The sequence below is a fragment of the Sphaeramia orbicularis genome, chromosome 7, assembly GCF_902148855.1.
Source record: "Sphaeramia orbicularis chromosome 7, fSphaOr1.1, whole genome shotgun sequence".
Classification (NCBI taxonomy): domain Eukaryota; kingdom Metazoa; phylum Chordata; class Actinopteri; order Kurtiformes; family Apogonidae; genus Sphaeramia; species Sphaeramia orbicularis.
The window spans coordinates 33,517,248-33,542,669 of record NC_043963.1 but is presented as its reverse complement, the minus strand read 5'-3'; the positions used below and the strand labels follow the sequence as shown (position 1 = coordinate 33,542,669).

General features: G+C 38.6%; 1 protein-coding gene across 3 annotated transcripts in view; it reads left to right on the top strand.

Annotated features, from left to right (window-relative positions):
- The first annotated feature begins 8,862 nt into the window (after window positions 1-8,862).
- The window catches only part of camkvl (CaM kinase-like vesicle-associated, like), a 45,404-nt gene continuing 28,844 nt past the window's right edge, over window positions 8,863-25,422 (top strand). The window contains exons 1-2 of one of the 3 annotated variants that reach the window (XM_030139086.1): window positions 8,890-8,962; window positions 9,071-9,161. The gene's annotated coding sequence lies outside the window, so the exon portion shown is untranslated. Of the gene's footprint in view, window positions 9,162-24,173; window positions 24,197-25,422 lie in introns of those variants that run through there. The other 2 variants (XM_030139090.1, XM_030139089.1) reach the window with 2 other exon arrangements.

Sequence of the window (25,422 nt, the reverse complement as noted above, 5' to 3'; positions counted from 1 at the left end):
TTTTATTGGGTATATTAATCATTTCCGGTAAACATAAGAGACAACTCAGAAAATGTAGCCTATACAAAAAAGTAGGTTAGGCAGCTGATAATAATAAACATAGTTTACCATTAATTCACTTTGGCAGAAAGCTGATTTAAGTTGAACTTGTACCTGATATGCCTTTATTTGACCAGTAGGTGGCAGACAAACACAATCTGATCCCAACTCCTCAGTGAAGAAGTGATGTGTTTATGTCTCCTCCACAGCCAGCTGTAAACTGAGCAGCAGCACTCACCTGAATATTTTATAACACCCTTAGATAACCTCAATTCGGATGTCATAAAAATGCCCATGGTCATGTCCTAAAACTTGTGTCCCAGAGTTTTTCTCCTCAGTAAATTGGAAAGGATTTATACTTCCACGTGAAGGAAGTGTGCTGAATTGCCTTTTAAACTGCACAGCTTTGTGAACACACACGGCTATGTAGGCGGTAGTGAACATCCTGTTTCCTTGGTCATATAATAAGTGGCCAAGGCAAGGCTTTTCGTAACAAGACTGGGTACATGAAGAAAGAGTGGATGTACATCAAATTTGGCAGGAAGAATGTCACTTAAACAATAAATTACATAAAGGAAACACCATATACAATAAAACAAAAACAAAAACGTATGCCTACAGGTCTTCTTACACCAATAATAGGCATGTTTTATTTTACTTCTATAGCTGTAGTAGATATATGTTAAAGTATGCAGGAGTTAAACAGTATAAAACAATTCACCGGGTTCTGTCACTCTGAGTTATTGCACTGATGAAAACAAAGACAGGCTTTTTCAATTTGGGAGAGAGATCTTTCTGGGGCCATTTTTATCTCTCAGAATGACCTTGGGACACCTCAGGAGGAAGAGGAAATAGTTTGACCCAAATCATCATTGCTCTCCTTGAAGAGACACTCTTATTAATAACCTCAGGAATTTGAAGACTACCTCTCTCTCCTCTTCTCTCCTCTTCACTCCTTCCTTCATCTGTGATGCTCCCTGTCCTAACTGTTATTCCACCTCCTTTTTTGGTTTGTGTGCACCTTCATGTTCACTCTATGTTCACAGACCCCTAAGGCCCCCACAGGGCCTCAAAATCAATCTCACACTGCTTAAAATAATCAACCTAATTGAGGAACAGGGCTTACCAGTCGCATGTACAGTAGCTCATTTCTTCACTCCTTTCCCACCTTTCTCAAAGTGTGAGGACTGCCAGCCACCTCCTTGTGTTCTTGTGTGTGCATGTGTGTGTGAATTTCTCATTATTATTCTGATTTTTCACTGTACTATACTTGCTTGCTTAATCATACAGCGGACAATGCCAATAGAAATATACTTGTATAAACAAACATACAGCTGTTTGCTCATTTGCATTTCTCACAACTGTGTAGTGAAAGGAAGTCGATTGATCTACAGAGACAGAAGAAAAAAGTATATTTATTGAGAAAGCACAGGAAGTAAAGGTTACTGGTTCTTCATAATTGGTGACCCTGTCTCAGTAAGCTGACCTCCAGACAACTGAAGAAATATCATCGATCAGCCAGGATAAGAATAGAATCGAGAAATTGGCCTATTGCCAGCACTGAGGCTGCCTCCTCCTCTCTAGTTTGTGTAATTAGCGACAACGCTCACAGTGATATATCCTGCTAAAGATCTTCAAAAAATCCTAACTGTTGTCTGTTACAACCTTTAACTAATGAGTTCTCCTGCCATTTAAGCTGCAGGTATGCATAAGGAATTAGCAAATGGCAGTGTAACCCAGGTCCAATCTAAAAGACACACACAGAAAAACAGTCTTCTAAAGTCATGGCTCCATCTGTTGTTTTGTTTTTTTTCCTCTTTTCATGCTAATTCCATTATGTCTGGTGAATTTTTAGGAAGCTATTGATTTTTAAAGGTATGCAAATTTGTCCCAACTCAGAGCTGAAGTCAAGGAGGCATTGCCCGCCCTACATTACAACTCAAATATAGCTGCACCAATTAAGGCCAACTCTCCTATGCTACATTAAGCATGTGGGAGAAATCATTCTGTATCACTGTATTACTTACAGTATTTCTCAGTGTTGGACTGTGTAGATACCTTGTCAGTGTATGAAATCAGCTGGAACAGCAGTGAGGTGTAGCACACCTAATTGGAATCTGTGATTGTGAAACTACAGACCTGTGTCAGAAAGATGCCCTTAATTGGTTTTAAAAAACAGAATCAGTTGTTTAGGTATAATATATTCTTCTTTTTTTTTTTCTTTTTTTTTTAAATCTTCCAATCTTCTTCTTTCCTTACTCTTCCTGTGTTTTCTCTTGCTTTCTCTCTATTCCTTTCTTCACTATAGCTGTCAGAGGAGGAGCGGAGTAATTACAACCTGCCTCTGACCCACAATGGCCGGCAGCCCAACGAAGAGGGCCAGTGGAGGGACACAAAAAAAAAGAGAAAGAAAAGAATGACGATAGAGTGAGAGATATATATAAAATGGGAAAGACTAATAAAATTTGATAACACAGGGATGAAACAGAGAAGAGATGCCAAGTGAGGGAGGCTGATGAGTGACAGAACCAGGCAGAAAAAGGCAGGCGAGATGAAAGGATAGGGGGCGAGTATGGCAGAGGGAGAAAGGGAGGGCAAGCTTCCGACAAAAGGAAGTGGGAGATATTCCAGTAAAACACATGGTGAGGGACTGTGTGTGTGCGTGTGTATGTGTGAGCGTTTCCACATATTTGAGCAATAACATGGTAAGAGGGTGCAAGCAGAAGATGGTCACAGCCCTAATAGCATTATATTACTTGATGCCAAATTTAAAATACATGCTACAAGGGGAGATTGCAGGCTGTTAGGGATTTAATTCTAAATTAGGCCTGTAAGGAGAAAATTTGCATGAAAATCCATGTACCAAACCATTAGCCCATGTATGCACAACAATTAGAAGCATTTAAAGCAGAGTTAAGATGACTGAGTGGGTGCCAGCGTAGTTCATAAAGAGGAGCACACACACACACACACACACACACACACACAAAGCAAAGAAATGTGCCTGAATCAGGGCACGTATGATAGTCATCGAAACACATCAACCGCTTTTTTACCCGGTACTCAAGCCCGTGTGTGTATGTAAGCTTATAAAAGTAAAAATGCATTGGGTAAGGTCAAGTGTGACAGAAAGTGAGAGCAGAGGATGCACAGGAATGGAGATAAAACAATGAGAATGGGGAAAGTCGAATGTGACAAAGTGAGTGAAGGAGAGCCAGAGCTCTGAGATGACTGCTGGCCTTGAAGCCTGCAGGCTCCGAATGGCACATTTGGCACAGAAATGTTTGCTTTGAGTCCTCCGAGCCACTGTGCAGTTTACTTTTACTCCAGCAGCTGTGTTTTTTGTTTTGCTCGGTAGTGATAATTTAGCTGACCTGTTCTCTCTGGCCAGCTAACAGGCGAGCTTTGTCCAGCTGTGAAAGGTGTTCAACGGTGACTGTTTTTTAGCCTAGTTTTCACACACTCGTGAAGGTTAAAGGTTATTGTTTCTCATTACATAAACACTGAATCATGATGATGGTGATTCATGATAAAACAAAATGGATCCCTCTCACCTCTGTGATGGACCAATCATGCCTCGGTCATGTTCATCCCACCATGTTGTTGTGAAGACCTAAAATGATGTCTGCATTATGGTTTGAAAAAAAAAAAAAAAAAAAAAACGCTGCTCAAGCCAAGATACAAATGTAGACAACCAGGGGAAAAAATCCCATAAAAGCTTGGTCTTGTAGGCTAATTAGAGTTTGCCAAAATATGCAGTGTGAGGGTGCAATCAGTCAAGAACCACTAATAACTGTTTAGATTTTATGCTGCCATTTCCATTATTTGTAGCATTTTGACCCTCTCTCTCTCTCTCTCACTCTCACACACAAACACCTTTGTATGAATGTATTTTCAGCAAATGGAAGCTGCAGCAGACTCAAGGTCTCTTGTGAATGTCTGTAAGGAAAAGACTGTAAGCACTTGGGCAAAAAAGCAATAACACTTGAATGTGTTTTTGCATGTGCGACTGCATGTGTGTTTATGTATGTGAAGGAGAAAGAAAGTCAGACTTTTGGTAGGATGCTGGTAAAATAAGAGTGCTATCTGTTGCTTCTGCTTTAAGCCCAATTTTTATCCTTGTCTTCTCTATGACACATATGTTCCATTTCCACATATTTACATAGATTTAATGTAGACTACCACCCTAACATTAACCTAGCACTAACCTTAAAAGAACTCTACAGTAGGCAAGAACCACAAAATTCCACTGTGTGCATATTTTATGTATTTCACATTTTTACCGTCTATATTCTATATTTTTATTGTGTTATATTTATACTGTAGCGAGCAAATGCAACAACATTTCATTCTGTGTACGCTTCTGTATCTGAATCACAATAAAGTCTAAGTCAAAAAAAGCTCAAGAATTCACACCATCCAAAGTGGAATAATGAGGCCAAATATCAAGGGTAGCTGTGCTGCCATGTTGCTTCTATGACAAGCAACAGGGTCTGCACAGTAGAGGTGTGACTAAGAACAGCTCAGCTGTTATTTGTCAAAACCTCTGTTTTATATCAAGAAGATTTTGTCGATTATATCACTTTTCTGTTCTCCTCTCTTTTGTGGGTTCTTATCCTAACCTAAGCCATATCTTTTTCACTGCAAAGGCCTGTGAATGGACAGAATCTTTATCATCATCTTTGAGCTGTAATATTCCACAGAGCTGGCGTACTTGACTCCGCAGATGTCCACGCATTTGAACTGTAAAATTATAAATGGAATTTTAGAATATGGAATGTTATATTATGTTATGGAATGTTAAATTCAAACTGAAATTCAAAATTCAAATTCAAATTCAAATTCAAATTTTAAATTCAAAATTGAATTCTACTTCATTCAAATTCAAAATTCAAATTTAAATTAAAATATTTTAAATTCAAAATAAAAAAATTTAATTCAAATTTTAAATATTTTAAATTTAAATTTTGAATTTAAATTTTTATGTTTTAAATTTCAACTTTAAATTTAAAATTTACATTTAAATTTACATCATATTTTAATTTTAAATTTGAATGTTAAAGTGTGTAAAAAAGAAAAAAAAAACTAAATATAATTAAAGATGATCTGAAGCCACTTTTTGAAACTTTCACGCTAAGAGTTGTAGAACAGTAGAGTCTAAGACCAGGTCAGGTATTTGTAATTACAGCTGTCAATCACGTATTTAACTCCTGTATCGTTATGAAACCATCTGTGATTAGAGAAAAATTGTGGCATCACTGCGTAGAATTTCTACAGACTGAGTACACAGAATCTAATAAAGAATTTTTGTGATCGAAAAAAAAACTATCAAGTAATGCAGATTTTCATTCACCAGTGGTCATGAGCTTTGGGTCATGATCGAAAGGACAAGATCCTGGATACAAGTGGTCGAAATGAGTTTCCTCCACAGGGTGGCTGGGCGCACCCTTAGAGATAGGGTGAGGAGCTCAGTCACAAGGGAGGAGCTCAGAGTAGAGCCGCTGTTCCTCCACATCGAGAGGTGCCAGCTGAGGTGGCTCCGGCATCTGTTTCGGATGCCTCCTGGAAAGCTCCCTGGGGAGGTGTTCCGGGCATGTCCCACCGAGAGGAGACCTCGGGGAAGACCTAGGACACGCTGGAGAGACTATGTCTCTCAGCTGGCCTGGGAACGCCTCAGGGTCCCCCCGGAAGAGCTGGAGGAGGAGGTGTCTGGGGAGGGGGAAGTCTGGGCATCCCTGCTTAGACTGTTACCACCGCAACCCGGCCCCGGATGAAGCGGAAGAAAATGGATGGATGGATGGATAGATGGATGGATGGTAACTCAGAAACTGCAAAAAATACAGGGTGGGGAAGCAAAATTTACAATGAACATTTAGTTGTTTTTTCTCCGCAGGCACTACGTCAATTGTTTTGAAACCAAACATATATTGATGTCATAATCATACCTAACACTATTATCCATACCTTTTCAGAAACTTTTGCCCATATGAGTAATCAGGAAAGCAAACGTCAAAGAGTGTGTGATTTGCTGAATGCACACGTCACACCAAAGGAGATTTCAAAAATAGTTGGAGTGTCCATAAAGACAGTTTATAATGTAAAGAAGAGAATGACTATGAGCAAAACTATTACGAGAAAGTCTGGAAGATACTATTAAAGAAGAATGGGAGAAGCTGTCACCTGAATATTTGAGGAACACTTGCGCAAGTTTCAGGAAGCGTGTGAAGGCAGTTATTGAGAAAGAAGGAGGACACATAGAATAAAAACATTTTCTATTATGTCAATTTTCTTGTGGCAAATAAATTCTCATGACTTTCAATAAATTAATTGGTCATACACTGTCTTTCAATCCCTGCCTCAAAATATTGTAAATTTTGCTTCCCCACCCTGTAAATAAATTAATAATAATAATAATAATAATAATAATAATAATAATAATAATAATAATAATAATAATATGTGAAAGATGATTTAACCAGAGTGGGAAGATAGCAATTTTGGAATATATCCTCCGTTCCAGGCAACCCATAACTCGTGTTTTTCCAACCTACTGGTGAAAATGCACTGGAACGGCAGTCAAACCCATGACTTCCCACCTGTGAACTCATACTAGACTGATGTACTCCCACTTCTGAGTTCTGACATCACATAGCCCGTCAAACAATGGCGGTCCCCATGGATGCAGTGTTTATGCAGACTGTTTATTAAAACAAGGTATTCCTCTAACGTTATTTATCTGCAAATGTTCTGCATAATCAGCAGCTGCTCTAGCATTAGCTAGTTTTTAGTCCATTGAGTGCAAGAATAAATTAATACCAAATACGTATCCAAATATACAACTAACATAACATAAAAAGTAAAACAGTTTCTCCTGCCTTATGTGCTGTTTTTCCTCATCTGTTTCCTTCAAATAAGCAAAGAGCAAAAACCTCTGGGATAGAAATGACTGTAAATGAGCATAAGCTCCGTCCAGTCCGCCATGCTGGTTTATTTACATCTAACTACCACAATGCCTTGCTCTCAGACAGTTTGGCGTAACTTGCCTGGAACGCTACAAAGTCATGAGTCGTGGTTTGAAGTCGTGACTCACGACCTCATAAACATGCCCGGAACGCAGCATTAGATAACCTTCACCTAGTTACCTGAAACTTCTCTTATACCACTGTCAGTCAACAGCAGTAGCTCAATAACAGCTCCACCACTCTCCTAATGTTTGTGACGGTTTGTCTTGAAGTACAGCTGAGCAGATTTCTTAGAGATTAGTGGAATGTTTAGTTAGTGTGAGTATTTTAACTTTTTAAAGAAGAACAGAGACATAGAAGAGCAAAATGTTCCCCACCTGTTGCAAAACCACAAGCTGTCATTATTGTTTTCACATCATCTCATCAGCTGCCCTGATCATTTGCAAATACAGAAGATGAAATGTTAAAAATAATCAAAACGGCTGACTGTTACGAAACATGCCATGATGTGTTAACACCCAGAAATACATCTTCTGTCTTTAGTTAGATATTCTTTGGCCACACCTCAACTCTCCGGTCGTCTCCAATCAACACCCACACTCACATGGTTATCCTTCAGCAAACACCATACCGTACCACTCACCTTCTCGACAGATTGTGGTGTATCTTTGCCTTGTTTTTTGATGTTTACAACTAATAAAATCATTGGCTGCCTGCCTGTATCTGAATCTGCATATGGGTCCATTCCTGCTTCCTCCGCAGCAGTAACAGGTGCAAAACACAGTGCAAATAAAGGCACGCAGCTGAACATCTTTGTAAATATCTGTGTAAACTCAATGAAAGGGATTGATTTAATATGTGTCTGTAACAGATTGAATGAAAGTGTCCAACATCAGTTAAAAAACTAATTCTCAACACCTGTAATTCACAGGTGTTCAGGCGTTTCACATCTGTCTGTACTGGATAGACATTTGAGTGAGTGAATATGACCTTTTAGGCTTTCCATAGAATACAAACATACCCACATGGTGCACTAACTAGCATGTGCACAGCCATGCAATGTAACAGACGCACAGAAACCCAGTAGTTAGTCCCTGCGTCATTGCAGCAGCCATCTGTCAGTATGCACACACACACATAGTCCGACTTGGCTGTGTGTTTGAATCCGCCATACAGAAACACAGACGCAGATGCATTTAGCCACACAACAAATATATACACAGTGAATATCTATCTCATCCTGCTGACCTCATGTACCCTGTGTACCCTTTGTGTCTGCCAAAAGCATTAGATTTACATGGATTGGTCTAAGAGGTGAAAGGTTTTCTCTCCAAAGTTCTCTGTTATTTTTATTTATTTATTTATTTATTTTGCTCTCTATCTCTACCCACATGAATCTGTCTGTTTGTCTATGTCTGCCAAAGAGTGATGTCATTGTTCACCACCAGTCTGCCTCCAGTGTGTGAGATGAAATGATGAAATGTTGAGGTATAATCCAACGCTTTAATCCCGACCACTCCCAATCCTCTGCCTGCATGCATGCCAGCTCACCGGACAACAACCACACAACACACACTCTCATGGCACAGACTTTGTTAAACTTTAGAAAAACAGCCTTTCATTTGGGTTTCTCCTCATGTCAGAATCAAGTGTTTTAGAGGAAGACTCACATTTTGGCCTCCAGCAGTCTTTAATAATGATCTCACATTATTCAAAGATGCCCACCTGCTAGGAGGCACAGAGATTGAGAGGATGAGAGAGAGAGAGAGAGAGAGAGAGAGAGAGAGAGAGAGAGAGAGAGAGAGAGAGAGAGAGAGAGAGAGAGAGATGAAAGATTATTTATTTCTCATGGGTGGGTGACAGTGAGTGAGTGAGAGTGAGTAGGAGGGAGGGCGGCAGTCAGAAACAAGCAAACTAATTCCCACCGAAGAACAGACAGTCGTGCCAGAGCAGGAGCTGCAGTTAGTTCACACCACAGTCGCTTTTTATACAACAAGAACAACAACAAACCATTCTTCTCCGTTAGTGTATTCTTTTTTTTTCTTTTTTTTTTCCTCCCTCGACTCCAGGTACGAAGTAGGAACACAGTTTCCATTTTGGATAAGGGGCGCTGCTGCACACAAACGCACCCACAGTTCTCCAGAGCCGCGACAACTCAAGGTAAGGCACATAGTAGAACTCAAAGCGCGATGAGTTCATTTGACTAGAAAACTCGAGTTAGCATCTGCTGTTTCTGTTTAAAAAAAAAACAACCAAAAAACAAAAACAAAGAAAAAAAAGGCATGCGAAAGAAAACGATAAACGGATATGTTCTGTGCCGCGCTGCTGCTTTTGCCGACGATGGTGCGCGCTGTGCAGCCACCGTGCGTAAAACAGCTGCAGTGAAAATCTCCAGCTGCTCAGAGAGTAACAGAATAAAGTTCAACATCACAGGGTCAGTCAATTGTAAGAATCCCTTGTATTTTTTTTTAAATTTCATGATTATTATTATTATTATTATTATTATTATTATTATACTTCTGGTTGTCAGCATAGATGGAGATATTTGGCGAGTTTGGTACTTTTTTTCTTGGAGACCCCATTGTCATTTTGTAATACTTGCATAATAACCAAGTTTTGATATAATAGAATTGTTATAATGTATCCAAATGGAAGGTTTCAGTATAGGTCAGCTCCTTATCCAAGAGACCACGTAATAGGTTTATTTATGGTAATTGACACTTTTAAGAATCCTCTAATATTGGCTTCAGTTAGTTTGCCATACATTAGTTACAGCATTAATTACATATTTAATAGTGGCAAATGAAGTCAAAGTCTTTGTATTTCTTTGCTTGTGCATTGATTCCGAGAAATTGCATCCAGCTTCAGTTTTTCCAGTTATCCTCTCCTGAATTCTTGGAGACCCCATAATACTTGCATAATAACCAAGTTTTGATATAATAGAATTGTTATAATGTATCCAAATGGAAGGTTTCAGTATAGGTCAGCTCCTTATCCAAGAGACCGCTTAATAGGTTTGTTTATGATAACTGACACTTTTAGGAATCCTCTAATATTGACTTCAGTTCATCAGACATTAGTTACAGCATTAATTACATATTTAATAGTGGCAAATGAAGTCAAAGTCTTTGTATTTCTTTGCTTGTGCATTCTCTCATTGCTGATTCAGGGAAATTGCATCCAGCTTCAGTTTTTCCAGTTATCCTCTCCTGAATTCTTGGAGACCCCATAATACTTGCATAATAACCAAGTTTTGATATAACAGAATTGTTATAATGTATCCAAATGGAAGGTTTCAGTATAGGTCAGCTCCTTATCCAAGAGACCATTTAATAGGTTTATTTATGATCATTGACACTTTTAAGAATCCTCTAATATTGGCTTCAGTTAGTTTCTCATACATTAGTTACAGTATTAATTACATATTTAATAGCGGCAAATGAAGTCAAAGCCTTTGTATTTCTTTGCTTGTGCATTCTCTCATTGCTGATTCCGAGAAATTGCATCCAGCTTCAGTTTTTCCAGTTATCCTCTCCTGAATTCTTGGAGATCCCATTGTCATTTCATAATACTTGCATAATAACCAAGTTTTGTTATAATATAATTGTGTATAATAATGTAGCCGAATGGAAGGTTTCAGTATAGGTCAGCTCCTTATCCAAGAGATCACTTAATAGGTTTATTTATGATAACTGACACTTTTAAGAATCCTCTAATATTGGCTTCAGTTAGTTTGCCATACATTAGTTACAATATTAATTACATATTTAATAGTGGCAAATGAAGTCAAAGCCTTTGCATTTCTTTGCTTGTGCATTCTCTCATTGCTGATTCAGAGAAATAGCATCCAGCTTCAGTTTTTCCAGTTATCCTCTCCTGAATTATGCATCAATTATTCCAACCGATATACATTCTCCATAGTTCAGCATATGAAGTGCAAGGCCCTGAAGAATCAAGCACATCATATCATGTTCTAAGTGGGCAATTAAAGTCATGATAACACTGTAAACTCAAATGCAAAAGTGCAGCAGAAGCAAATGCATTTCCCACTGACAGCATTCTCAGTGATTTAATGGTTAGAGCAGAAGTACATTTAGTTAATATCATTTTATATAATAAGTGTTTAACTGTTCATTACTGCAATGACCAAAAGTATTTTTTGCTATCAAAGCAGAGTCCACCCCCTACTGGCCTCATTAACTTGCTTCATATGAGCCTGTGCAATTGGATAAACAAGGAGAGCAGGGGGAGAGAAGAGAAAACATCAGAGAAAATCTAGTATAGGCTACTATACTACTGCACCCTAGAGAGACACTAAAAGAGGCTGCTGAACTAAGAAAGCGAACAGAGTGGCTGAGGAAAAGAAGCTGGCGATGACAAAAAGGGGGCAGGCGAGAAGAAAAGTACAAGAGAAAGTGGTTCGCACACATATTCATCTCATTTGACTGTGAGAGCTGCTCTCTATTTCCCACCACAGTCACTTTTAGACGGCGTACGATGCATGCTCTGATTTTACATAACGGGGTGTGAGGAACCTTATAGCACACAGTTTCAGGTTCATGCTGCATCTCGCACCGTTCACACCTGCTGAGCTGTCAGCTTCACAATATGCAAGTCACATGATGTTTCAGCTGGATTTCAATCTGTCTCTCTATCTATCTATCTATGGTCACATTGCTGTAATACAACCTGTTAGCTGCAGTATTTTGTGTCTGAACTCCCCTCATGTAGAGTTCATGGCCGTAGCCTAAAGGACAAAAGGCTTTCAGATCACGTGTGCACCTTCTCATTGTGTAATGTACTGTTCGTAGCAAAAATCTGCTGTCCTTGGGTTTCAATAGACAAGCCCGATACTGTAACAGATGAACCAGCACACCAAACACATAACCACACATACAGAATAGTACAGTACGTGGGTGTTCAGGTGTGTGTGTGTGTGTGTGTGTGTGTACCTGATGCTTTGTGGTCATCAGGCTTTTCTGAGTGTGCATGCAACTCAGGTTATATCCAAGCCTTCTACCCTTTAAAAAATCCTGGATTCATTTTCAGCTGACTGACCTATAATGTGCACTCGCTAGTCAGAAATATTTGGAGAACGAAATGGACCAGAAGGATAACAACAGATGGAGAGATAGATTTGTGAGTCGTCTTTTAGATATAATTATATTTTAAGATCAGCTTGAATGCTATATATATACATGTAACACAAAACTGTTGTTGAGGAAATGTTGGATGAGATTAAAATCAGCTGGTCTTTTCAGCTTGCAGTATTTCTGCGTCATAAAAGTCCACGCCAAAATTCATTACTATATGAGAGGTTAAAAAATAGTTTTGCTACTGTGCGCCGTAATCATTTTCTGACATTTAAAAACAAATTAAAAACGGTGTGGTGTGTTGCACTGGTTCATGTTCAATTTGTTTTGCTGTTATACGAGTCCTGTAGGTTACACTGTAGGTACGCATGGACACAAATTAAGCAGATTCAGTCTATTCTTGGGATCAGGAAAATGCTGACTGTTTTTATGGCATCTGATTGCTTTGAAAATTATAGTTTTTCATGGTTTGAGTGCAGTGAATTGGAAGAGTGAATTTTGCTTATTTCCTCCTATTGATTCTCAGAGTTCATCGCGGGTGATGAATTTTCTTATTATATTATCAAACCAAGACAAATAGGTTTCAAGTAGCAGTTTTATAATGGAAAAGGCAGAAAAAAATGACGATGGAAGGCTGGCGGCATTGCTCAACCCACATCTTTTTGAGTTGACTCACTGCTCTCCAAACTGAGAGAAGTGAGAACACGGAAATGTACAAACAGCAAAAATATAGAAAAAAACCTGTTTTGATCTTATTAGTTACAGTGGTCAGAGGTTCAGAAAGAGAAAGCACATCAAGCCCAGCAAATAAAAGACATTTTTATGAATTTATGTTATTATCAATAAGAAACTAATACTGGGGTTGTGTAGATGGCAGTGCAATACAGACATCAATATCCCATTATACTGTAATGGTACTCCATAATAGAAGATTAGAGCGCATGTTGTAATTGTCCTGGTGCTCTTACGGATGTCGAGTGTGACTGTTCCTCACTGAGATTCTGCTGCTGAGGATGGAGACTTAAGCTTCTCCACCACCATTTTCACCAACCACACAGATTTTCCATCTCAGCATCTGGGATAGTAGGCTACAGATGGCGATTGTAAGAGATTAAGCGGTACATCGATCTAACAATACAACTTTTCAAACCCTCTGTGAAATGTGACACATTTGGCAGTCAGTGATGGCCCCTCAAGATAACACTGTTGTTGTTGTTTTCATAGATTTGGTTGTGCTTGCAGCAAATACCAGTCATGCTAAAAAAAAAAAAAAGAAATAGCAAACACAGATGTAGTCGAAGTGAAGCCAGTATTTCCGAGGAAAAAAAAAAAAAAAAGTCAATAAAATGAATTTCATGCTTACTACTCTACACATGCCACCTATGTTACATAAGAATCAGCTTAAGGATAAAGCACACACAGAGCATATGTTTGTTTTTCTCCCTTAGCTGTGAATGATGCCAGAGGTTTTGCATGTCCTGCCCTCCTTGCTCACATGCTCATCTTCTGCCCTCCTGCTCTCATCCATCCCCATTTCATCTGCACTCTGTCTCCTCCAGCTGAGCCCTCTGTCCCCCTCTGAACCCTTCTGCTTTACCACCCCCTGCCTTGTTTACTCGCTCACATAAATATTTACCTATGGATTCCCTACTGTGGATATCTGTGCAGTAAGTATGTAAAGTCTAGGAGCATAAAATCCATTATTAAATATGCTTATTGAAATCAAGGCAGTATGCAGCTTTAGGAAACTACATCAATCAACCAGTTCAACTTCATTATAGACTCAGGTAGCAGATGAGATGTAAGACATGGAAGAAGCTCTCAGCAGGAAAAAGCCAATAGCTGATTAATGTGTTGATATCCCACCCTCCTCCAAAAAAAATAAAAATAAATGGACACACATGTACTGCATTGACTTTCACTTTATTAAATTATTTAAAAATGTACTCGTGAACTGAACATCAATTTCAAGGTAATAAAAACCTGCGTAATTCTGAATCACTCAATCTGAGCATAAAACTAAGTATAAAAAATAGGGATGCACCAGTGTATCAGCCAGACATTGGTAGTGGCGGATGTTTGTTGATATCAGCCTTTATCGGTATTGGTATATGAGATGTCTTTTCACAGATGGCAGTGGCAGATACATAAAATAGTTAATGTTTTTTATTTTTGTTGTTAAGGGAAGTGCAAATATTAAAAAAAAAAAAACAAAAAAAACAAAACATCAGATACTGGTTAAATCAGTGGTTCCCAACCTTTTTTGGCTCGTGACCCCATTTTAACATCACAAATTTCTGGCGACCCCAGACATTCAAAACAGAGACTTTTTTTTTTTTTGCTCAAATTAACTTGTTTTTGTGCTATACTATGTTGCAAATAAATGTTAATTTTAGATGACATTTACTCTGTATAATGTATATTATTATGGTCGGAGGCAGAAAAGCCAGGTGTACATTACTGCACAAAGTGAGAATTTTATTTTCCTTGTTCAGGATATGTACAGTCAGTCCAGCTTGGATTTGCAAGGCTGACAGTTAATACTGAACAAACAATAACTCAAACTATGAATTATGAAAGAGCTGCAGCATCTGAAACCGACCACAATGAACATTTGAAAGATAAACAGTACCACAGTGCTTCAGTTTTAGCTTCAGAATTTGTCATGTCTTTTATGTATTGTGATTGATTCTTCCAACTCACCATATATATTTTATTAGTAAGTTTTTATTTGTATTTTTATCAATTACTAGAAATTTCAGGCGAGCCCACATGGGGTCCCGACCCCAAGGTTGGAAAACACTGGGCTAAAATGTCATATTGAATCAGTACTGGCCAAGAATTTTGCATTATGTAGTATCTATGTGGGAGCGAGTTTATCTTTTGAGGTGTATGTTATTTTCCGTTAAAGTCAGTATTTCCATTTTGGAAGCCTAATAGTAACTATCAACCTGTATCAGCCCCAGCTGTAAGTGATGACTTCGCTGTCAGAGTCATTAAGACTTGAGATTTCTTCGAACAGCTTGAAAAGTAAGGCCACCTCAGCAGCAATACCACAGCATCATTATAACCTACCTTCAGTGTCCTTAAGCTATAGTTTCACTGAAGAAACACCATTAGTGTGCACCATAGAGGGTTGTACATTATTCTCTGAACACAGACATCTTAACTCCATCTGTACATGAACGAAAGTTGCATAAGGGAATGTTTGCTTGTGCATGTAACATGAGGCACTGTCTATAAATATCTTCATCATCTGTTATTTGTTCTATAATAAAGTCTTCAAGACAAACATGATATTTAGTGGTACAGAATTTCAGACAAGTATTGTATTTCCTCAGGGTGATGACCAAAACTCATTCCTTACCTTTAAGAAAAAAAAAAAAGTTTTCAGATAATTTGTAGGAAACATCATAAAGTTAAAACTTGTTATGTCAGACAGTGATCTCTGGTGTTGAGTCTAAAAAATGAACCCAAATAATAACAAATTAACCAACACAATGTTTTCTCCAAAGTAAATGTTTACCATTGTAGGTCGTGATCAACGACCAAGGATGTCAACATTAAAATGAAGTGAACGAGCAAATATCTTACAGTGTAATACCACTGACAGGCACTTGGTGCTGACCACCACAATGACCACCAGACATGGTCATTCTGGTCTTATTTGTTTATGAATGACCCTTTTGTAAGAGTCTAGTGGTCTCTGTCAAATATCGCTCCATTCAGAAGATTTTAGGGCTAGTAGAAGGCTTTACTACCCAGTGAGTCAGACTTTCAGAGCTTCTATTTATTGAATAGAATACGCCAGACAGCTCAACTCGTGGTTGTGGTTAACAATAACAAGACTTTCAAATGTTTTTTGTCTTTCTGTTTGTGTGATGAAGTTAATTATTTTACCTTTAACATTAGCACACACATGACCTCTTGGGCATTGTCCATCTGTCTGTCTACCTCTTGTTTAAAAGAATGCAATAGCCAAAATGCACTCAAAAGCTCATAGCTTTGAACTGGTAGTCCAAAAACCAAAGGCAGCACTAGCTTGGTTCTCATTCTGTGAAGTTTATGGTTGTGACAAGCTAACTTAAGGGAGATAAATGAGTGACTGAGTGATTTATAGCTGGAAGTCCTACACAAACTGAATGTACATTACATTCACTTTCCTATTGTACATAAAAAAAACATCACGCTTCAAACCGATACTGACAGTGGCAGAAGTCCCACCATCAGCTTAGTGCCAAAACTGAATAACTGATCCTTGAGTGAGGTATCTGTTCACCAAATTTCAGCCAAATTCATTTGTAATTGTCTGAAATTGTTTGCACACACTAGGAGAGGACACATGCTACAAGTGAATTCACAAGCCACTTTTACAGAGATCCCAGAAAAAAGGAGAAATGGTGATCCCACCTTTTTTCCACCATTGACCAATTTCCACTGCCAAGCCAAAGGAGTAACAGAGGTGAGACAGGCTGGACTTTTACACAGCGGACCTGTGTTCTGGAATCAACTAGCACAGCACAGCGTATATTGTGACATATAACTTGCGTATCAAAAATACCCCAAGCATAGCGGTGTTGCTAACCTCTCCAGAGTCTTTCACCATTCCGTAAACGTTAGCATGGATAGAGTCCTCCACCTGAAGTGACAACAGCTCGCGGATCTTGGCATCTCCCCAGTTCAATGTCTTTCTGGTCGCATTGACATGTTTGTTTACTGTACATGGCCTGCGTTCACTCTTAAATCCCCCCGGCGCGGGAGTTGCACATGCATATGTCATCAAAACGTCACACCTTGGTTGCGGAACAAGAGGTGTTCCTTTTACATAGCGTTCCAGAACCATGATTTTTTAAATCATGGCTCTGTTACTACCACCAGAGATGTTACAGAGCCATCATAAAGGTGGGACCAAATGATCCCACCATTTCATTTACACAGATGTTCCGGAAAAAAGGCGAAATATTCCCGTAACAGAAGTGCTGTGTAAAAGGGGCTACTGGTGGAGGTAAAAAAAAAGAACTTCAGCAGCATTTTCTACTAATCTACACATACAGAAATACTGAACTGCTCTCTCTCGCAAACACTAATTTAAGTTTTGATTTCTATTGTTACATTGAGACACTAACTACCAGTATCAAACACAAGCCGATAAACTCTGATTAAAACAATAAATCGACTTGTGCCAATGAGTCTTGTACCTACAAGCAGCACAAACACCACTACAATGCAGCAAGGGTAGAATTAACCTCATGAAATCTTCATGAAATCTTCATTAGTGCAGCTCAACATGCAGCCAGAATGAAATGATTCCTAACAATCTAAACACACAAATTCACGCAGCTGCTTTTGTGCTGGTAGAGAGTTGTGTTGAGTTGTGTTTGGTTTTCACAACAAAGTCAGGTTTCTGCACTTTTTATAAACTGTTGTAAAATTATCCTTTAGATAAGATGAAGATTATATCAGTGAAATCCCAACAATGCTGCGTCCTCTTAGCGTGAACAATTTCGAAACGCAACATGAACAATTTCTGTATCTTCTCTTTATGCGTTTTCAACTACATTTCATATTTATGAATTCTATCTGTTTCACCCTGTGCGATACCAGCACATCTGATTTACTCTGTATTTCTTCTCACCATTTCAGAAGTTCACATAAAATTACCTTGACAGTCAGATAATAAAACATAGCTATTGATTGCTAAGCTGCACTCAGTGGTGTCTCACCTCTGCTCACAAATGAACCAGAGAAAAGGAGAAGGAAAGACAGGCATGAAATTCTTCCGAGGCTAGTTTGGAGGTAGCTTAATTACACATAATAATTATAAGGAGAGGAGCTAGAACATCATTAAACAACAAATGAACCAAAATGATGATCTTTCTTTACTGTTTTAATAATTGGCTACTATTTCTGACCATTGCTTAAGTTAGCTTGTTCTCGTTAAAATGTTTTTGTTTTAAACTGCATAACATTTCCTGCATTTACATCTAGCATTCACACTACTCCAGTGTTTTATCTCCCCAAAATAGAGTTTTGGAAATGCTTCTGACCTTGTTTTAGTTCAGAAGTTCCATAGTTAGTTTGTTGTGTGGACGGAAAAAACCATAGACTTGACAAATTACAACACAGACACACTACTCCTGCCTGAAAACAAGAAAACAAGACTTTCCCCTTTGCTACATGGGTGCTGAATTACAGTTGCTTCTGTTTGCAAATATTGTGCAGTTAAACTCTCACTTCTGATTAAATTCACACCAAGCGAGCTGTTATTCAAGTGATTTGTTTACTGTGTCCAGTGGTTACCAGTTAGCATCATGTGATACATGACAGGCATATTGTAAATATTGCAAATATCAGAGGATATTTTGGAGATTTTACTAAAATACTAGTGTAGGCAGGGATCGTTCTCACTTCAAAACTGTTATAAAATGAACATACATTAGTCTGGATGCAGCCTGGGGCTCTCTGATGTTAAAGAAAGTGAAAAAAAAAAAAAAAAAAAAAAATTCAGCCTTCACAGCTTTTTATGGATCGACTTCAGAATTTAAGGAGTTTGTCCTTGTTTCATACTTTTCCATCAAGATTCATAAAAGTGCTGTAATTTTGGCAAGGCAATAATGATAATAATTATAAAAATAATACATTTTTAAAATTTTTTTGCACTTTATTGCCGTATACTGATTTAACCAATATTCAAGGCCTTGTAAATACATACAGTATGTGTCGAGAAGCAATGAATAAGTAATGAGTTATCCTATCCCCATGGCTCTCTGGTGTTAGTGGAAAAAAAGGGAGAGAGAGATTGGAAGTGACAGAGAAACAGGGAACAGAAAGAAATATAGAATACAGGGGGAAATAGTAGTAGAGATAGAGGGGTAGAAAGAGTAGTTCATTAAAGTGGCATTCATTACCAGAGCGTGTGCTTTGTTTTTTTATCATCATCTGTCATTTCTCCATTGCTGTGTTGCAAAGCTTAATACTTACTTCTTTTTTTTTTTTTTTTTTTTTTTCTCTGTCACCTTTCTCTTTCCTCTTGGGCTATCTCTCACTTCACTGTGTGTCTTGTCATGTTTTCCACTCCTCTCCTTATTTATCTTGGTCATTAGTTTGTTGTGTGAATGACTACAGTTACCTTTTGTGATAGAGGAATAAGGAGCGGAGAGAGGAGCCGGTGAAACCAGCCTGCAGTTTTCTGTCCTCCAAATAGCTCTCCAGAGGCCTAACAGAATACTCCAACATAGTCTACCTTGGCCAATTTGACATTATTGGAGTCGTCTCTTGTGTTAATTGGGGCTTTTCCACATGCTGGTTCAGATTGAAGACACCAAAACTCACAACACATGCTTGGTTCAATGTTTGTTTAAGTTCAGCAAAAAAGTCTTAAAACTGGGCTAGAATCTGGGCCAGCCTAGCTAGGACACCGACCAGACACTGACATAAAAGGTACAAATACTGAATAATGTGGCGTAAGAAGGACAAAAAAAAACATTACCTAGGTATCACCGATCCAATAACTCGAGGAGTAGCCACTTATTACTCGGTCGTTACATTTGTCATTGGGCTTGATTAATTGTTCTTCCTCTGCCAGCCTAGCTACACCGACATTTACATAACACCCCAAGCTGTTGTAAAGACGGATCCAACAAGCCACTGCTTTATCAGTCCTTCAACTGTGGCTCCCCATCCAATCATAGCGAAGGCTGCCAAAACCACTACCCCTCATCTTCTGGTAGCCATTCCCCTAAACGGTGATATACAGTAGCAAAGGAAAGTGAAGGACAGTTCCCACACAGCAGGTTTTAATTGAAAACAATTATTGCAACTTTGAGACTTTGCACCTGAGGGAATGGTTGGTGAAGATCGAGAAATATATACTGTGGGCAATTAAACATACTGAGAAAATAAGATAGGTTAAAAATGTTTTTTTAATTGTACCAGTGGGGAGGCATGAGAGTGGGTGGGAGCATTATATATAAGCAGCAAGTGTTGGTTCAATGCACTGATGAAGGCAAGTCTATAGTCTATATGTCTGCAATGCCGTTTTAAGATGCAAAGAGCTGGTGAGAGTTCAGCTGCTGAGACTGGTTGCTCTCTCTATAGCAAAGACAAGAAGAGATAGCAGGGAAGAAAAAGAGGTCAGAACTGATCTGGATTTATTGGCTCAGCTGGTCATAAAGGAGTCTTTATCCTTACATTGCATTATGCAAGTCGAGATCTCTGCTAGCTACAGGTGAAAGATGACTGCTCTGCAAACACAGATTCTCAGAGTCTCATGCTCATACCCCCCCCCCCACTGTATGTTTCTCTCTCCTACAGGATGGATGAGTTTAATACTGAGATGGTTAGGCTGAGGTGCATTCTTTACCCTGACTGACTCTCAGAATAAAAATCAAAGCCGCTCTTCTGTGTCTGCCGATCCTGCCACACCTCCTCCATTTCCTTCACTCTTGGGGTCTTTCCTTCATCAGTGTTCCCTCCCTGTCTTTTCCCTAGTCCTGCTCTACTCTTTAACTCTAATTCTACACCATTATAGAGGAATCCCATTGATTGATTGCGTGCATCTAGCCATTTATGAGAGGCTGCGAAATGTATTGATGCTAATACATTCAAGTTTGTGAAGTCATTCACTCATTCCCACTCTCATTCAATCACTTTGAGCTACATACTCATGCACACACTGTACCGCCCTAGCCAAAGCATAGAGAGATCTAAAAATGCTTCCCTGTTAGAAAAAAATGGGTCTTTTCTGAAAATCCTGACTGAAATAGAAATACTCTTGAGTGTAGAACGGCACGGTTTTGGCAGACTTTCAGAGATTTCATTTATCACTGCAGTCGACACTGATAACTCCAAATATAACAAAAACTGTTAACTCCTAGTGTCTGTAATTGTCCACACCAAGTCCTAACTTTAAGCCAGTTTTCATGCATTTTCCCCTCGATTCACTGTACATTAAACATATACTGCACCGCTTCACGCTAACAATCTGTAATTCAATATAATATAGTGCATCAGCAACAAAACCTGCATGCCTGATGGATGATCTACTTAGAAAAATCAAACCCTAAGTTTGGGAACAAGTGGCACTGGTGAAGCATTAGTGTGTGGGGTTGGAGGAGATAACCATTCCAGTGTTCCTCAGCAAAGAAAATAGCTACAGAAGCAATATGTTGGTAAAATGGTGAGAAAAGCAGCTAAATAGGAGAAAAGCTAGAGCATGCTCTGCCTTTGCTCTGACCTGGTTCCAGTTAATCCGCCTACTTTACACGATGAACATTACCTCCACACTGTATTTATAGAGCTTTTTTGGTGTGTGTGTGCATGTGTGTGTAAGCTGTGTATAGCAATGTGGTTTTTTTATGTTTAGAGTGAACATATGTATAGATCTTTGTTCATGCTAAGGCTGAAATGTCACTAATCCCTAATAACCAGTAGAATGAATTGAAGAACCATTAATTTGTTCAATTTTAACCAAAGGAACTAAGAATAATTCCCACCTTCCTTTCTAAATTGAAAATCTCAGTCAGTTCTTGGTAGATAATATAGGTTCATCTGATTTTAAAGCAGCGTATGACTTTCATCACTAATTTTTCTTCCGAATTGTAAAACCACAGTGATAGCCTAATTATCACTAATCCATTGGCCTTCCCGTGCTTATGCATCTAAATCACTTCCCTCACGGTGAACAACTTTGAAGATGACTCCATCACAAGCAGTCCGTTTGTTTACGTACCAAACCGATAAGTCACTCTGGCCTTTTTTCGGAAATTTTGCCGCAAAGTGCATTGCGGGAATGGGAATTCCACGCAGCCACAGCAGCAACAAACATGGAGACAACAAGCAATGAAACCATGTCCGCCACCAGGTCAGAAGAAATGGAAGGAATCACTGTAAGTCAACTGTCATCTTATAGTACGGGGTGTGTGATCGTGAAAAACAATACTTAGACATCAGTTTCGTGATATTTGCAGAGTATGTCATTGTGTAGGTTTATCACACGCTTCACAAATATACTGGCAGAGGTGTAGTCCAGGGTATATGGGGGTATACGGGCTATACCCACTTATTTTTCATTCAGTATTGGGTATACCCACTTCTAAATTGCCCTGATGTGCACCATTCAGTAGTATCTGAGTCAAATTGCCCATGTTTTCCCCTAGGATGGTGAAGCCATGACCCGCCCTACTCTGCCTCTAATTGGCTAGTACTTGCTGCCTTCACTGATTAGATTGGTTAACTTAAGGCATGAGGACTGATGAGCCAATCAAAGGCAGAGTAGGGCGGGTCATGCCGAGGAAAATATTGCTGACTAGCGCTGGCCATCTCTGCAACCTGATTGGACCCTTCAGGTGCCAGTGCCACCCCAGCTGATTGACAGGTCACTGCATGTCTCGTTGAAAGATGTGCGATTATTGGAAATACGAACAAGAAAGGCAGAATAAACATATTTCAAATGAGTGACACATATTGAGAGAACCTACTTTCGTGGAATACATAGTTCTGAAGTAAGTTTTAAGGCGATTTCAGAATGAGTCACCATTTTAAACTACTGGACATATGACCGCACATTTAGAGAAGAGATTTTGCCATAATAGCTAAACTGTGTGAGTAGGCTAACGTTATTAAAGGCTAACGTTATCCTGTGTTTGCCTCATGTTGAATACATTTACATTCATGCAGCTGCTTGTGTGGCCAGTAATACCTACAAACTGCTCCTGATCAAGTCATGATAATTTTATAATAGTGAGCAAATACTGCTGATGGATTTTTGGGTAAACTAAATAGAATAGTCATACATGTCACTGTTTCTAAAATGGCGTTTTTATGGACTACTTTAAAAAAAAAAAAGAAGAAGCCAAAAACTGAGAGTATACCCACTTCTCCAGGGACCACTACACCACTGCATACAGGGTATGGCTGGGCCCTCACCGCTCATTCGCTCCTTACAGTACGTGTATGATAAGCCTACATGGTTTCATTGCTTGTTGTCTCCATGTTTGTTGCTGCTGTGGCTGCATGGAATTCCCATTCCCACAATGTACTTTGCAACAAAATCCCGAAAAGGACCGAGTGACGTATCGGTTTGGTATGTAAACAAACGGACTGCTTAGGATGGAGTCATCTTCAAAGTTGTTCACCGTGAGGGAAGTGATTTAGGATGATAAGCACGGGAAGACTAATGGTTAAGTGATAATTAGACTATCACTGGGGTTTTACAAATTTGAAGAAAAATTAGTGATGAAAGGCATACGCTGCTTTAAAATGACTGCTAGCATTAAATGAGGCAGATATATACAGTAGGTTGGACTGAGGAGTGCATCCATCTGTGGTAGTAAACAGCTACAACCTTTCTCTCTTATATGATGTCCACAGCTTATTTAGCAGATACATTATTAATGGAAGTGCAATGCATCCGAGATTACTTTTCCTTTTCAAACACAATAAGGAAATAGACAGTAATATTTAATGCATCTGTGAACTGTTAACAGTCAGCACAAAATGTCTATGCTGTGTCTGCAAATGTTAATTATCAATATGTTCAACTTTTTTCCTTTTATAGTCAAACATTTGCTCTAAACTTGTTTGTATTCCTCTGTAGACATTTTTGTGTGCATTATTCATTCTCATCTCAAACTCTCTTTGTACAATAAGAGGCATAAATATACATAAAAATGATTGACTGAATTATAAGTGAACACAAAGGACTTCAGTTTGGGGAAAGAGTGGCCTTGTTGACTTGAAGGATGCAATGGTTATATTAATTATTTACTAAAAATACTCCTAGTTTCCTTGACATCAATAGGTGGGACACTGTGCTTCTTTTATCTTGTACTGTTCACTCAGTCATCCACCTGACAGACCCTCTGTGACTCTGCTGCAGTAGAAATATGTGCTTCCTAACTTGGAAAAGTGTGTCTGTAACTACCATTTTCATAATGCGTTCTGTCAAGGCTCTAGTGCCTGATAGATTTTTAACATCACTGGATAACAATTCCATAATTATCTTTCAACATATTGTAATTCCAGTGGTCTCACAGGAAACAAGACTTCCACCTTCTTCTTTGCACTTCCTTGAAGAAACCACTCACAGGTGTTTTCAGACAGGTAGGATGTTAAATACATGATTAGGTGTGTTTCCATAAAAGTATTTCATGTGTATGTTAAAATTTCACACTGGAAAATGTTCATGGAAATGGTAAAATTCAATAAAAATGATATTTATTTATTTATTTATTTATTTATTTATTTATTTATTTATTTATTTATTTATTTATTCTGATCAGCAAACATTACATTCATGTGAGCTGTTTGCTGTATCTTACCAAATATTTTGGTAAATTATATAAACATGTCTAATACAATAGAACATGTGGACTGATGACTGATTGTTTCCTCATCAGTCTCATCCATGGTTAAAAAAGACATCACAGGAATTTTAGGTGGAAAACAACGATGGAATGCTTAGCCTAAGCTATTCACTCCAAACCACTTAATGAAATCACACATCATTTGCATTTTGGTTTTGTGACTTTTCATTTCAGATTGGTTTGACATTTTATGGAAATGCAGCTTTTGACTAATGTGATCACTCATCGCTGTTCAGAGTCTGTCTGAAGTGACTCTGCTTCTCTGTGGCTCAACTTAGAACTGAAAATGATGATGATAATAGAAGTCCAAATCTGCAGTAACTTGAATGTCCATTAGGGGCAGTGTCCATATGAAAGACCCTTACACCCCAACTTTACAGCAGAAATAAACATGTTTACACCCTGTTTCAAAAAAAAAAAAAAAAAAAAAAAAAAAATTCATCTCTATATTTCATTTCTCTGTCTGTACTGGGGTGAATCTTTATCTAACTTCCCCATTCAGATTATCCAAAGCCTGAAAGTTATGCATAATTAAGGCAGTGGCTGCTGTGATTGACAGGTGAGTGTTGTCAGTGTCTGCCCTGCTGTGTGGGCTTTGATTGACAGCTAGCATTAGCTTATCTGCTGAGTTGGACATTTGGAGCTGTTGTTTGAATAAAACTTATTTTTCTCCCTGACAGGCAGCTTCGCCGCAGTTGTGTTTAAGAGGTTTCACCAACAAGGTTGTCAGACGATTGTGTCATGAAGTTTGGTGGTGCTTAATTGCAATAACTCGCATGATTTCACTGTGTTAGCTGATGTTAGTTTTCATTTCTATTAAATTGTATGGTCTGTCAGGTAGCTTACTAAGTAGCTCAAGTAGCCTTTATTACACATTGACATTACTATCAAATCACAACTAACATTTAATAAATTGTTGAAATTACTTGATGGCATTTATAATAGTACTGTTAAGCCCTACTC